Source organism: Pelecanus crispus, chromosome 1 (genome assembly GCF_030463565.1).
Source record: "Pelecanus crispus isolate bPelCri1 chromosome 1, bPelCri1.pri, whole genome shotgun sequence".
In the NCBI taxonomy this organism is placed as follows: domain Eukaryota; kingdom Metazoa; phylum Chordata; class Aves; order Pelecaniformes; family Pelecanidae; genus Pelecanus; species Pelecanus crispus.
In genome coordinates, this window is record NC_134643.1 from 40,566,522 (window position 1) to 40,581,359 (window position 14,838).

A 14,838-nucleotide genomic window follows, 5' to 3' on the forward strand; every position below is an offset into this window, starting at 1 on the left:
GGCTCAACGCGCCCTGCTCGCCCGCCCCCGGCCCCCACACCCCCCGGGCCCGGGCTCCCTCACAGCCGCCACAGGCGGGGTGGCGGCAGGCCGGGGGAGGCCGCGGAGCCGCACGGCGGGCTGCCCGGCCCGCCTCAGCGCGGTTCCCACTCAGGGCAGCCGCCGCCGGACCGCCAGCGGCCATCCCTTCCTACCGGCCCTCCCCTCCGCCCCCGCCACCAGCCGCTCCGCGCCGGGGGTGTGCGCCCGGGGCGGGGGTGGCGGGGCCCGGCGGCCGCACCAACATGGGGCCCGGCGGGGCGGGGCGGGGCGGGGCGGGGGGGGGAGGGAGGGCGGCTGACGCGCCTGCGCAGGGGGAGCGGAGCGGCGAGGTCACCCCTCCCCTCCGCGCCGCCCCCGCCGCGCCAGAGCGAGGCTGGGCGTGCGGCGTCACGGCGACGGCCCCAAGCCGCGCCCCGGCACAGGCAGCGAGAGGGAGCGGAGCGGGCTCGGCCGGCGAGGCGGCGGCGGCGGCGGCGAGCGGAGGCGCTGTCCGGTAGGTCGCGGCGGAGGGCGCGGGCCGGGCCGCTGTGGCGGTGGGGTGGGGAGCGGCGCGTCTGGTACAGGTGGCGCGGCGGGGCGGGGATGGGCTGGTGGGGGCGGCGGCGGCGGCGGTGCGGGGGGGGGGGTGGGAGAAGCGGCGGCGGCGGCGGCGGGGAGCGGCGCGCTGTGAGGGAAGGGGCACGAGCCTGAAACATGGCGGAGGAGGAACTGGGAGTCGCCGCCTCGTCCGGCCTCAGGCGCGGGGGGACACGGCGGGGGGCGGGGGGGGGGGGGGGACGCTGAGGGGCAGCCGCTGCCAGCCGGGCCGAGGGCCCGGCCCTGCCCTTCGCCGCCACCCCCCCTCCCGCCGGTCCCCGGAGCAGAAGTTGGAGCGGAAGCGGAAAGTTGTAACCCCGCGGCTCGGGGCCGCGACGTGGGGCCCGGTTGGGTGCGGGGAGGGGCGGGTGACGCCCGGCTCGGCCCCGCCGCGGGCGGGGAAGGGGACGGTCCCCGGCTGCCGCCGTCGTCGTTGTCAGCGGGAAGTCCGAGCCGGAGCCCCACCTAGTCCGGTCGTCGGAGAGAAGCTGCTGGCTCTTTCCGGCCGGTGTGTGGGGGCGAGGCGAAGGGGGGGGACAGGCCGGGTGCGACCGGCCGGGCAGCCCGCCGACCGCCGGTGCTTGTGCCTGGGGTGGCCGCGGAGCCAGCGAGTGGCCAGCGAGTTCCCCTCCTGCTTGTCACAAAATAAAAAGGAAAAGGGGATGACAGGGATGTTCATCTCGTCTAAACAACCCCCTCACCCGTGTCAAAGCAAATGGAAGACTTTGACTGACGCTTCCTGCGCCAAACCCGTCTAATAACCCCGAGATACCTCGTACCCTTTGCATGTGTTGGTGGAGAAGCGGTGGAAGGAAAGAGAAGTTCGCAAAGGGTCGACTAAAACCAAACCCGAGTGTTTTCTCATTGGCCTCGGATTACAAAAAGAGGATAATAAACCAAGGCTTCCTGAAAAAAAGATCAGTGTGCTTTTACTCCCTTTTCCATCTTAAAGGGATGGGTTACCCTTTTCAGGGGTTATTTAAAAAAAAAAAAAAAAGCTTTTTCAATACTGCTTTGGGGTATGATAGTAAGGTATTACGGTTCCAAGAGGCAGGGTATTTCAAGAGATGCCCAGCTTGAAAATTGCACAGGTCGTGTGTGTGTTCTTGCATTTAGATGTTTTGATTAGTGTAATTTGTTATTTCCAGCATATAACAGCTACATCTTATCCTAGTGTGAAATGTGTAGACAGTCTATGACAACAGACTTTTCAGTACTCTTTCATGGTGAAATATACATTGAAATTACTGTTACAAAAAACAAGACATGAAACACTCTTCTTTTTCATAAATTATAATTAAAAGGCAAAGAAGCAATCACATTGTCTTGTATAGTAACCATTGAAAACCAAATGTATTTCCGTTTGGAAAGAGATTCTTTTCTCCTCTGTTCAAAACTTGCAAAATGAATCAAATGATCATTTTTGGATAACTTACCTCTGTGTTAAAATCACAAGCTTTTTTTTTTGTGGGGGGGGAACCAAACAACTTGCTGCAGTCAAGTGTTTTCACTTTATCCATCACATCTTTTTTACTCTTGCTCGAAGTCTATCCTGTAGACTTCATTCTAGCTAAAAATGAGCTGAGTGAACAGTGGACATTACCTTGGCTGTTGACATCAAAGGCTTTGCAAATAAACTTTCTAACTAATTAGATGCAGTGTTTTATTCCTTGGTACCTGCATGTTTTCAGGGATGCTTCTTGTAGTGGTATGAACTACTTTTAAGTTCAACTTGCAACTGTAGCGTAAAGCTTTATGATTATCTATAGCTAAATAACTGAGTTTTGAGTTGCACTGTACGATATAAATGTCGTGTATCTTTTTTGCAGCAAAGCTGATCATACTTGGAGCACCTGTCTGCCTGGGGGTGAAATAATCTGCAAAACAGAGTTGAAAGACTATGAGTGTAAAACCAGAACTTGTATATGGCGGGGGGGGGGCGGACAACAATAGTCTTTTTACTGTCTGTAACTGTGTGTCTTGCTTCTATTACTACATACATGCACCAGATAAGTTTTCTGAGTGGAATTAAAATTGTGCTATTTTGTTCCCAAGCTCTGCTGTAGGACAGTTCATCAAAAATAAATCTGAAGTGAGCCATGACAGTTCTTTGTGCTGTGCCAGTTTTGCAGAGTAAAACTTACTGTCTTTTTAATTGAGAGCCTTTCTGGAGCAGAGGCAAACAGATGGGAATCTAGGTGAGGGCCTACAAAAGGAGAAGGAATTTACTTGTATGGCTGAGGAGGGAAATGTGCTGAAGACTACACTGTATGTTGTGGTCTAACAGTTAGTAAATGTGACTGGGAACTAAAATAAACAGTTGTCCACCTATCATCTGGGATGTGGGGAGTGCAAGAGTCACAGAAGTACTTGAGTACTTGATGCTTACTGCTATAGTGCCAATCCTGTCATCCGCAGAGCTCTGCTAGCTGCTCGGAGTTAGGTACGGAGAGGTGCTCTTAAGGGTAAGCATATCTTATAGATAAAAACAGGCACTCTGTTGTCCTTGGGTGTATGGTAAGAGGGTAGGCGGATCCTTTATGAATTGGCCTAAGTAATGCTTAGATGACTTTCAGATACCCGACTGACATTTGAGAGTGTTCTTCAGGGTAAGCTAAACTTGTGAGTTTTTAGTCAAAATTGCTCTCTTAGTAAAGAGATCACTAACAGAAGTTTATGTTTAGCTTGTGGTTGCAAGCACTGCCGCTCTTTTGCCTCAGAATGAATACAAAAGCAGACTGAAGTACACTGTATAATGTCAGTGCATTGAATCCCTGCTGAGTTGGGGCAGGCTTCTGCTGTGTTCTGTTGCATCTAGGTCAGGTAGAGGGATATTTTAGACAGCCTCCTTGTTTGGAGAGATTGAAGGAGTATCTACAGTAACTACACCTTCATATTTGAAGGCAAACTTTGTTTTCCTGCTCAGATGTGGTTAAGATGGTCTGTTACTATTCTTGCATAAAGCAGGAAAAAAGGAAGTTTTTTGTTGCTTGAATGCCGTTAATAGGGGACCTGTTTTCAAGTCGATTGAGTCTTCAAAGTTGTTCAGCAGTTGGCTGCAGGAGAGCTTTAGTATTTCACTTAAAGTATCACTTTCTGCTTAGGGCCTGTCAGCCATGAGAAAACCTAGTGGGACAGGTGTATTGGAAGCAATATTCTGATGAAGCCATGGCAGTTTGCTTGTAGTAGGCAAGCGTTATTTGGAGAAAGTCAAAGACCTTGTCTGCTGGCACAAACTGTTTCTTCATGGAACAGTTGAATGAGGCTACCTTCAAAAGCAGCAGTAGGTTCTGGCTTGAAGCTCTCATCTCTTGAGCTTTAGAATGCCTAAAGAAACACTGGATTACTGAAAGTGAAAAGGGTTTTTTTTTCTTTTATTATTGTCTGTGCCTGTTTATGTATGGTGGTGTGAGCTCCTGACATACTATGTGTTCCTCTCCTCTAGCAGCAAGGAAAGGGAGGAAGCCTGTAAATGCCAGGTTGAAAATCTGCCTATTAGGCAACTTTTGAAATATAAAATGATTTGGGGGCCCTCTAGCTATTCAGGATGCTCTTTTTTCAAGAGCAGTGTTTTAATAGTAATTTTTACTACTGAAGCAGTAGAGTGAAAGTTACTGTGAGACCCTACAGGAATGTGTGTAGCAGAGTTAAAGGAACTTTTCAGAGTTGAACCAGGAAGCAGAGGAGATATTTGACAAGATCTTGTACACTGTCCCACTCAGTTTTCTAGTTATTAATCTAAGGACTTGTTTGAAGTAAATCCCTGCTATGCAACTATGAAAAGAGACTGCCAATTACAGTACACATGGTTACTTCATTCTTGGCCAAGGGAGGAAGGCCAGACCATAGTGTAGGAGTGGGACAGCCTAGCCCTTCTAATGGACTGGTGTTTGCATCCTGTGGCAGAGAAGCAGCATCTCATGTTTCTCTCCAGCCTGAGATTCTCTTCAGGGAACCCGTAATTTTTTAGATCACTTCATATCATTCCTGCAGCTGTTGCAACACAGGAAGGTGTCCTTAATCTGAATGACTTGACCAGGTCTTCTGCAAAAAGGATATTGTGTGCCGCTGTTACTCATTTGTGAAATAATTCTCAATATAACTCTTAATTGTAGAGCTGTGAGAAGCTTTATATAATTAAATTTCTGGACAGTATTGAAGAACTGGAACAGGAGAACAGTTTATTTTCATAACTGAAGACAAACTTAAAGCAAGCATCTGTAGTTATAATTCTTGCCTTTTTTCATAGAAACTCTGAGGAGAATGTGCTCTTTGCATCAGCATTTGTTGACACTGAGGTGAATGTTGCTCTAATTATAACAACAATAAGTCTTGATTTCAGTAGGTAATCTGGATTAAAGGGAAAGATGTAGTTTAACAATATTACCTTTAGTGTGGCTTGCTTCATAGCTTTATGTGAAATTAGATGGTGAAAGTTTTTTTCTTAAATGAATTTGCTATCTATATGCCAAATAATGTATGTTGGCTAGCCTCCTCTTCAGTTAATCTAAAATAAGTTGTGAACACACATAGTCCCTGCAACTGTTTCTTTTTGATTCTATTAGTTGTCTAAGCTTTTGAATTCTTGTCCTATTTTTTCCACTCACAGTCTCTGTTTCTGCAACCTAGCCAGTTGTGCCTTCATTTTTTTTCATGTCTGCAATGAAGGGAAATTTCTTGAAAGTGTTCCTCCTATGTCAGGAAGAAGCAAAAAGAGTACCACCACATCTGTGTTAAAGATGAACTGCAGACACATGTGAGTTACCTGTGTGCAGTTCAAGAGGAGAGGTAGAGGAGACAGAAGACAGACCTGTATGTTGCTAGGTGTGGCACTTCAGGACTGCTGAAATCAAAGTGTTTTCGGTAGTTGCAGGGCTAGACCAGCTACTTATGTTTTTTCTAAAGGTTTCATGTACGGTCAGTAGTTTTTATTTAAGATGAAGCTAGTATGCTGAGCAGTGCTTGGACTGCATCAGAACCCAGACAATACTGATAGTTAAGTTGTGGAGTTGTACAGTCCTTGCTTGCAGTTAATCAAACTTCTGTAACATCTGGTCTGATACTCCCCCCAAAAGGGATTCATTAGAAGACTAGTGGAAAGTGCAGCGTGTTTATTTTTTCTGAACATGGAGAAGGGTAAACTGGAATGTGGAAGTAATGTATTAAGTGGAAGTTATCTAAGAATCTTATTCCCTGCAATACAGTAATTAGGGATAGATTATTTGTTTATAATGTGACATTTACAGTTGAGACTGAGCTGTATGTGGCTGTGTGTCCAGGCTATGTGGTTACTTAAGTGTGGGGGCAGCCCAGTGACATAACACTGCAGGAACCTTTTATTAATCTTGCAAATGTGAAGTAGTTAAGTTGAATTGTTAGACGTTGTAAGATGCAGTCAGTAACCTCCTCTGATCTTTCATTGTGAAGCTACTTACAAGTTAATATTCTGAAAGCCTGATGTACAAGATGACCTGTAAGCATAGTCTACTTGGCTTCACGTGATTGCTTTTTGCATACAGTATTGTTGAAGGATTTTCTTGGGGTTGGGGAATTGTATAAATTAATACTGCATGCAAAATCTTGACTCTTACACTTCTGGAGTTATATTTATATAGTTAATATGTATAAGGATATATCGTACTGTCTTTCTGTGACCCTTCTGACTTGTTTAAAATGGAGAATTGATGGGCAGTAGACATTCTGTGACTGGTGGTTTTATTCCCATCCAGGGAATGGTCCTTTTGTTATTTACTGCCTATTGTTTATATTGGTGCAAGCGTACAGAAAACGCTATGTGTTTTCACAGATTTTATGATGAGCGGCATCAGAAATGAGTTCTTGGCAAGCCTAACTTCACCTTCAGAGTTCTTGCACGTGTTATACCAGTCTATAGATGAATTTCCAAGATAGTTTTATATCAACAATCTTCACTTAATATAAGTATACAATTTGAGATGCATTGGGCTTGTGTTCTTGGTGTGCTGCAAAATGCTGTGCCATGCTTCTAGAAATTGACAGCAGATTGTCATCTTAGCACTTGGTGGAACATAAGAGGCCGTAGTAGTCCTGCAGCATCAAGAAGGAGCACTGGAAGAGGCCAGAATAGCTGACAGTCATGCTGGAGAATCGCTCTTCCATTTTTCTGATATATCTTTTTTTAAGTAGCAAATTAGCTGGGATCTCACCAAAGAAGACACCCCCTCTTACTTGATGTAGGTCATCCTGGGCATTGAGTAGGTTTGGAGGCCAACAGACAGAAGTCTGTGATACCATAATAAACAGGCTCATAACTCTCATGTTTTTTTTAACTGGATGCTTGGTCTTCAAATGTTTTTTGACACCGTCTCCCATAATCTTCTCCTTGGGAAGCTGGCAGCTCATGGCTTGGATGGGCGTAGTCTTCACTGGGTAAAAAAACTGGTTGGGTGGCCGAGCCCAGAGGGTTGTGGTAAATGGAGTTAAGTCCGGTTGGCAGCCGGTCACGAGCGGTGTTCCCCAGGGCTCTGTTTTGGGGCCAGCCTTATTTAATATCTTAATCGATGATCTGGATGAGGGGATTGAGTGCACCCTCAGTAAGTTTGCAGACGACACCAAGTTGGGTGGGAGTGTCGATCTGCTCGAGGGTAGGATGGCCCTGCAGAGGGACCTGGACAGACTGGATCGATGGGCCGTGGCCAACTGTATGAGGTTTAACAAGGCCAAGTGCCGGGTCCTGCACTTTGGTCACAACAACCCCATGCAACACTACAGGCTTGGGGAAGAGTGGCTGGAAAGCTGCCGGGCAGAAAAGGAACTGGGGGTGCTGGTTGACAGCCGGCTGAACGTGAGCCAGCAGTGTGCCCAGGTGGCCAAGAAGGCCAACAGCATCCTGGCTTGTATCAGGAATAGTGTGGCCAGCAGGAGCAGGGAGGTGATTGTGCCCCTGTACTCGGCACTAGTGAGGCCGCACCTGGAATACTGTGTCCAGTTTTGGGCCCCTCACTACAAGAAAGACATTGAGGTGCTGGAATGTGTCCAGAGAAGGGCAACGAAGCTGGTGAAGGGTCTGGAGCACAGGCCTTATGAGGAGCGGCTGAGGGAACTGGGGTTGTTTAGCCTGAAGAAGAGGAGGCTGAGGGGAGACCTTATCGCTCTCTACAACTACCTGAAAGGAGGTTGTAGTGAGGTGGGTGTTGGTCTCTTCTCCCAAGTAGTTAGCGATAGGACGAGAGGAAACGGGCTTAAGCTGTGCCAGGGGAGGTTTAGGTTGGAAATTAGGAAAAATTTCTTTACGGAAAGGGTGGTCAAGCATTGGAAGAGGCTGCCCAGAGAGGTGGTGGAGTCACCATCCCTGGAAGTGTTCAGCAAACGGGTAGACGTGGCACTTGGGGACATGGTTTAGACTAGTCTACCCTTGATTGGTTTAGTGTGGACATGGTAGTGTAGGTTAATGGTTGGACTGGATGATCTTAAAGGTCTTTTCCAACCTAAACGATTCTATGATTCTATGTTTCTACTTTTGGTGTACAATTTTCTACTTGCTTTTTATATCTGAATACTAGAGAGAAACAAGCGTTTCTGAATGATACCTATTTCTGCTTATTGTATGTTCTTACAGTTCATTGTTACCTTTTCACCTTTCTTTACATTTGAGCAAGTCCATTGCTTTATTCTTGATGATCATCTGGGTTTTTTCTGACCTCCCTAAACCTTTTATTTCAGGAAACGCCCTAAGCTAAATTGAGGTTCAGCCAGAGATCTCACATAGAAAACTTAAGTGTTATAGCTGAAGTTCTGCAAAAACTGAGTAGCTGAAAACAAGGTTTTACAATTAAGTGCTTTAGGCCACTGTATGTGCTGGTGTTTGGCATCCTTTTGATCTGTGTGTTGCTTTTCATCAAACTTAAGAATAATCTCAGAAGAAAAATGCTGTATCTATGTGAGTAGGAATTAGAGTGAGAAAAGAAGAATATTTCATGTGAAGCCTAGAATGAAAAGATCAGCTAGGTTGTACGGCTTTACTCTTGGCAAAGAAAGAAGTCCTGATGCTACCTCTTCCTTTTCTGCTAGAAATCTGGGTCCTGTCTAGCTGGGAAACTGATGAAGAAGCAACATTAAGTGCACATTAGTTTGGACTTAATTTAACTACAGTAACCAATATTTTGAACAATGTGCAGTATTGCTAACTGGAAGTACATCCTGCTTCTAGCCAGAGGCAAGATCTTTAGATGCAGTTTGCAAATACTTTTTTCAAAGACAAATATATCAACTTGAAAATATTTGTGTTTTCAGGTAATGTAATTCTTCCATTACTTAATCTTATTGCGGACTACTTTCTAAATGAAATTCGGTGCTGTAAGTTTCACAGAGGAAAGCTGAAGCCTCTTTTCCAAGCTGAATGCTGAATCTGCTGTGATAGTAAAGTGAAAATAAGGAACCATTCACAGCCTTATCTACAGAAGGTTAAAGTCATAGATCCCAAGAACCTAAACAGAGGATGCACTGGGTAAACTGGGAGCACCGTAAGCAATGTGGAAATACAAGACTGTGGTTTCATGAAGGATAAACTTGCTTCACTGGAACAGTTAGGGTGGACTGAAAAGTCATTCTTCCACTCAGGCTTTGCTCAAAATATAGCTTGTTTTGGGATGCATATATTTAACTTGCTGGAAGTAAAACTCTTCTTTGGTAAAAGATTTAGGATGGAGTAGCAACACTTGTTCAAAGCTGTGGTGATTGTCATAGTCTAAATAATAGATGACTCTTAGAAGACCAGATGTGCTGATTTGTATTTAGGAAGGTCTTTCCATCCAAACTTTTGGTGCTGATTTTAAATTTCAGTATGCTTTGGACATTTTCTGCTACCTTACCAAAGTATGGGTTTGATTTGACTTAACAGCAAAGTGAGTCTTAAGGTACGACAGGTTTTTCCAGAAAATGGCAAGTCTTGAAGATGCAGAGGAACCAAAAAGTATGTTCTAAACAAGAACTAGAGTGATCTTAAGAAGATTCAAATAGAGTCTTGTGGAGACTTGATTAAACAAGTTTAACCCTCATTAATTTGGTAACTCTTCACTGAAGAGCTAGTCCATGTAATAGAAAGTGGTGTGGGGATGAGTGTGATTCAAACTCATTTGGTTAAAATTATTCAGCTTTTTGTGTAGGTGTCGTTGTGTCTATGAGCTCAGGCTTGCAAGCGTGAATTGCTTACCTTTGGGTTCCTGCTCAAAACTGTCAAATTTTTCCCTCTCTTGAAAATTCCTGACGCATTAAATGAGACTTTTTTGGGGCTGTCTAAGATGCATCAGCTGCTCACAAAGCAGATGCAGAACTACAGCAGTTCACAGCTTGGCATGTTAAGATAAGCCAGCATTTGGTTTAGTGATTTCTTTTTTTTTTTAATTTATTTTTATTTTTAAAAAATACCCTCGTCTGAAGCTTGTGACAACTTAGCAGTTGCCTCAGAAACAACCAAATTGTATGTACACTTGCATATGGGCAGAGGTATGGAGGTCAACTTCTACAGTTGTCGTCTTCTAGTCAGGGTATGTTTGTGAATTGGATGTTCCCTGAGGAGCTACCATCCCTAGGTTCAAGATGCTACTGCCTTGCTGCCAGAAACAGAACAGGATGTTCTGCTCAAGTTTCAGCCACTTCAATTAAGCATTTCAGACCTTTTACAAACCCACCTTTATCAGTGGATCCAGCTAATAAAGTTAACTGAAAAGAGGCAGTTAAGGTTGCACCTCTATTATTGCGGAGGTATCAAAACCATGTGGCAGAAGATGGTAGTTATTGCTGGGTGTTGGTGTACAGTTTTTTCAACTTAACCTCAGGACAGATGTCTCAAGCTTTAACAAAAGAACTGTTTGTGAAATTAGGTATAATTTGAGTGACTTTGAGTGACATTTGCTGCTTGCATTCAAATACCGTGTTTCTATTAGGGAAGTATTGATTGAGAGGTCAAAATAGATATGAGTTACAATTACTTGGGACTTGGCTGGTATGGTTCATTTATCATGGAAGAACTAATTTTATTCCTGTTAATGAATGGTAGTAGCCAGTATTCTCAATTTGCATAGAATCAGTGTCCTTTCAACAGATAAAACTTCTGATCTTAATTAAAATGATGTATGGGAATTTGTAAGACTGCTCTCAGGCTACCCAATCTGATTTGTAATAGAATTACTGTAAATCATATTATGGAAGGATACTTTGTATGTGAAGGGCCTACACCAGCTGGTCTTAAATGGTCAGTAGCAAAAGATCGTGTAATGAAGGAAATCTATGTATCTGTGCCTTGACAAGGTATTAATAATCTAAACAAACCTGAATTGAACCCAAACTTTTAATAATGAAGACAGTGCAAGTAATGATACCTTGGTATGCAAGCTCTGGCACTGCCAAGGATGTATATGATGTGGGAGTTATAGAGAAAAATAGACACGAGGGACAAAAATTCAGGTGGTACTGGACTTAGAGTTGAACTGAGCTTGACATAAGTTGAACTTATGTCGGTAGAAGGAAACCCGATACAAGGCTTTACTGGTTCAGCAGCCAGTGTCACAATCAGAGTAGAGCTAGGATTGCCAGATGTTAAGCAGATAACACATGGAATTTGAGGCTAGGTCTTGTTTCTGCAACAGAAGTTAAGCTGCCTTTTTCCAAAGAAGAGTATCTTAAGCCAACTGGCAAGTTTATTCTTGAAGTAACTTTCAGACTGCACTTTTACAAGAGAAGTATCTTGACTCTGAACATTTCCATGCCTTACTTGTAGTCCTGCTGGTTTTAACTGGTTTCGTAGCTTGAAAGCTAAAATTTACTGTAACAATTATGCAGAGAAACAAATAATTATATCTGCTTTTAATCAGAAGGATGCCTATCAGGTAAAGCATGTTGGGAGTACCATAATGTGGCAATCCATTAATTGCTAAAAGTTTTAGAACTAAATACTGATCCTTCTCTGTAATGACAGTAGAGCCAAATTCACAGCAGTAAATTGCTGTCTCAGTTCTCAAAACTTGCTGTATGGTTGAATACTTAGCTTATGCCTAGCAAGATGTCATAATGTGGTAATTATGCATTCTCTGAATTTAATATACTTGTAGTATTTTTAAAAATCTGAGCGCTGTTCTTTCTATTTATTGTCTGCCTCGATTTTATTTGCAAGCATAAAAACCATTTGCAATGCAGTTTCTTCAGGAATTCTGAGATCATTGTTTTAGCTGGAAGTCTGACTGGTAGAACATGCACAAACAACTTTCATGGGGGATGGTGACTATTTTACAGAAATAGGGAGAAGATGCAAAACCATGGCAAACAGTCACCAAAAATAAGAATAAATCTGGTAAATGTTACAAGCTCCACTTGAGGCTTAAATAGACTCTACAGCTTAGGTTTTATAAGGGACTCCAAATTTGAATTGACAGATTTGACTTTTTGCACAAAGCTGAAACTTGAACTCAGTAAGTGTTGAAGCATAGCATATTTTTTAGTAGCTTAAGAATGTTCATTACATCACTTGCTTTGAAGTGACTTTTTACACTTTGTGTGAAACTACTGCAAGTTGCTCATGCTTGTTCGTTTCTCACATTAGGAAGCTTTCATCTTGAGATAATCAGTGGCTTCAAGCAGGCCAGTTTTCATCCTTAGAACATGCATTAAGTTTGTGTTCAGATTTAAGATCTAGCTGGGGGTTAACTTTGACTTAAGAAAAAACCCAGATTTTATTCAGCTATACTAATTATAGACAGTGGAACTAGTCTCACAAGGTAAGCTCATGTTAGCTGCTTTGCAGAAATTGTCCCTGTGTGCAGTATTAATCAAGGTGGCTCCCTTCAATGAAAGGAGGAAAACTTAGTTAAGCTATGTCTGTGGGTAAGTGACCCCATGGGCAGTTCAAGGAGCAACTTAAACCTTGGTGCCCTGTTTGTGCTGCAGTAACTTGTTCTCAGGTCTCTGTCTCTTTCTCAGGTGGTTGGTATGATTTCATGTCACTGGATAAGCTTTATCACCCAGACAGCTTTTTGAAAATCCTCTGAAGATTCTCTGGCATCAGTTAAAATATTTGAACATAATTGAAGAAATATTTTTGTCCAAGAAAAGATTACTGTATTAGAGCCCAGAAGAACTAGCTGTCCAACTGACAGAATACTTGTTTGTCAAGACAGGAAGCTATCAAAACCAGGTAAAAACTGGAAATAAAAATTGCTTCTAGCTTTGTTTACCGAACAGTTGACTTCCTTCCAAAGAGTCTGCATTAGTAATGAAATAGCTCTGCTTCCAGGAGTCTTGAGTATAAAAGTCTTTAATTAGACCCGATCAGCTTTTCGGTGTATCTTGTCTTCAGAATTGATTTCTAACTAATGTTTTCTATAAATAAGTGTGAAAGTCAGCTCTGGAGTATTTTAATTTCTCTTTCATATGAGATACTGCTTACCCTGTTGAGTAAGGATTATCTGAGTTGCTTTAATTCCTAAAGCATCTAAAAGTTGGTGAAAATGAACAGGCTTCCACTTGGTTGTGTTGGCAAGGTACTGCTTATGAAACTATTCTGGGAAAAAATTACAACTGAAATTATTTTGGTGTTTTGGTGTTTTTTCCCAGAAAACCCCAACTCCTTGGAGTTGACGGATAAGAATTTAGGACTTCCCTTTACACATAAGTATTTGGGGAATATTAAGAACAGCACACATCCTTTCTAATTAGTTGCTTCCCTGAAGAAAGGGTTCTAAACCAAGAAACTCAAAACTTAGTAGGATCTGGATGGTACAAACAGAAAGATTTAGGTTTGGCTGTCTGAGACTGCTCCAGTACCAGAAGTGGGAAGCGTCTTGTCTGGGAAGACTTAATCCTCTGACTTTGGTCCTGTGACTGAACTAGAGCTATTTTTCCAGATGTCTGACCATTGTCATCTTGTTTCATCTCACAGCTCGTATCCCCTCTCTGAGAAGCAGGGTTTTTTCCCTCCAGTGCTAATTGTAAGCAGGTAAACCAGTCAGTTAATTTGTTTCATCTGTCATTCTAATATTTGAAATTTTTGGTTTTTTCTCATGCAAAGAGTTGAGATTAATTTAGGAGTGCTATTCCCAAGGTAACCACCTAACAAAGCATCTCTTCCAGAGAGGTAAATGTGCTGAGGCAGAAGCATTATGAAAATTTTAGCGAGTACACTGCACCTTCACAATATAACCAGAATGTCAGGGTCTGAACAAGTATCATGGTGTCTGTAAAGTGCTGAATAATCATGATCCCTTCTGAAAATGATTATGCTTCTGGGAGGGACTATTTGTTTAATTCCAGACCTGAACAACTAGTTCACATAACCAAGTCTCGGGGATATCTTCAAGTAGTGACTGTGTTTAGTTCATGTCTTCGGGCTGGGGCTGAGCTCCAGTTACAGCTTCATTTGGGTTAATATCACTTGGAAAGATTGGATTATTAGCTTTCCCATTTCTCAGACAGGTAGCAAAGTTGAATCAGAAACCAAAATTTGAGGCTGAAGGAGTTGACAGAAAACTAGCAAACTAAATTCTACCAAAAAAACCCCCCAAACCTAACCAAACTACCCAAAACCACTTTCACAAATATCATATCAAGCCCAATTGCCAATGGTATTTGAACCTTGATGAATTCTTCATTGTGTGGTTGCTTTTTAGGAAAGCTTTAAAAGCAGTAAGTCTGCAGTTTCTTCATTCACTGCTGAAGTAGGGTTTCTTATTCCTCAACTTTCCTAGCATCATCACTTTGGTTTGCCTTTTTCTGGAGACATGCTTCAAGAAATTGTTCAAGAAAATGTCCAGGAGGCGCTTTTTCCTGGTTTATCTGATAAGGGCAGAAGCTGAAAGCAAGTTCCACGTTCACGGTCCTTGACAGATGTGAAGCTTTTAAAGTACATTTCTAGTGTGTAGTCTTGGTTAATCTTTCTTCCTTCTGTTCAAATGGTGTTTATTCAAAGATCTGCTCATCCTTGGACACTTTTTCCAATATAAAGTTCTTGCTCCTCTAGTTTATCAAGTACTTTACTTCTGAATGGCACACTTCTTAAAATTAGAATTAAGCAGTTACTTTAATACACTACACTAATGCATTAATACATGCATTAATTAGAAAAAGTAATATGCACAAACTAATGAGAGAGGCTGCACAGATGTGGTGGTTTCATGGGCTGTTACATTTCAGGAAGTATGCAAGGCAGTTACTGAAGTACCACTTGCAGTTAATGGAGGCAGTCTGAAAGTG

General features: G+C 43.1%; 1 protein-coding gene across 1 annotated transcript in view; it reads left to right on the top strand.

Annotated features, from left to right (window-relative positions):
• The first annotated feature begins 513 nt into the window (after window positions 1-513).
• Window positions 514-14,838, top strand: part of RAP1B (RAP1B, member of RAS oncogene family) — a 32,896-nt gene continuing 18,571 nt past the window's right edge. The window contains exon 1 of the mRNA XM_075707700.1: window positions 514-535. The gene's annotated coding sequence lies outside the window, so the exon portion shown is untranslated. The remainder of the gene's footprint in view (window positions 536-14,838) is intronic.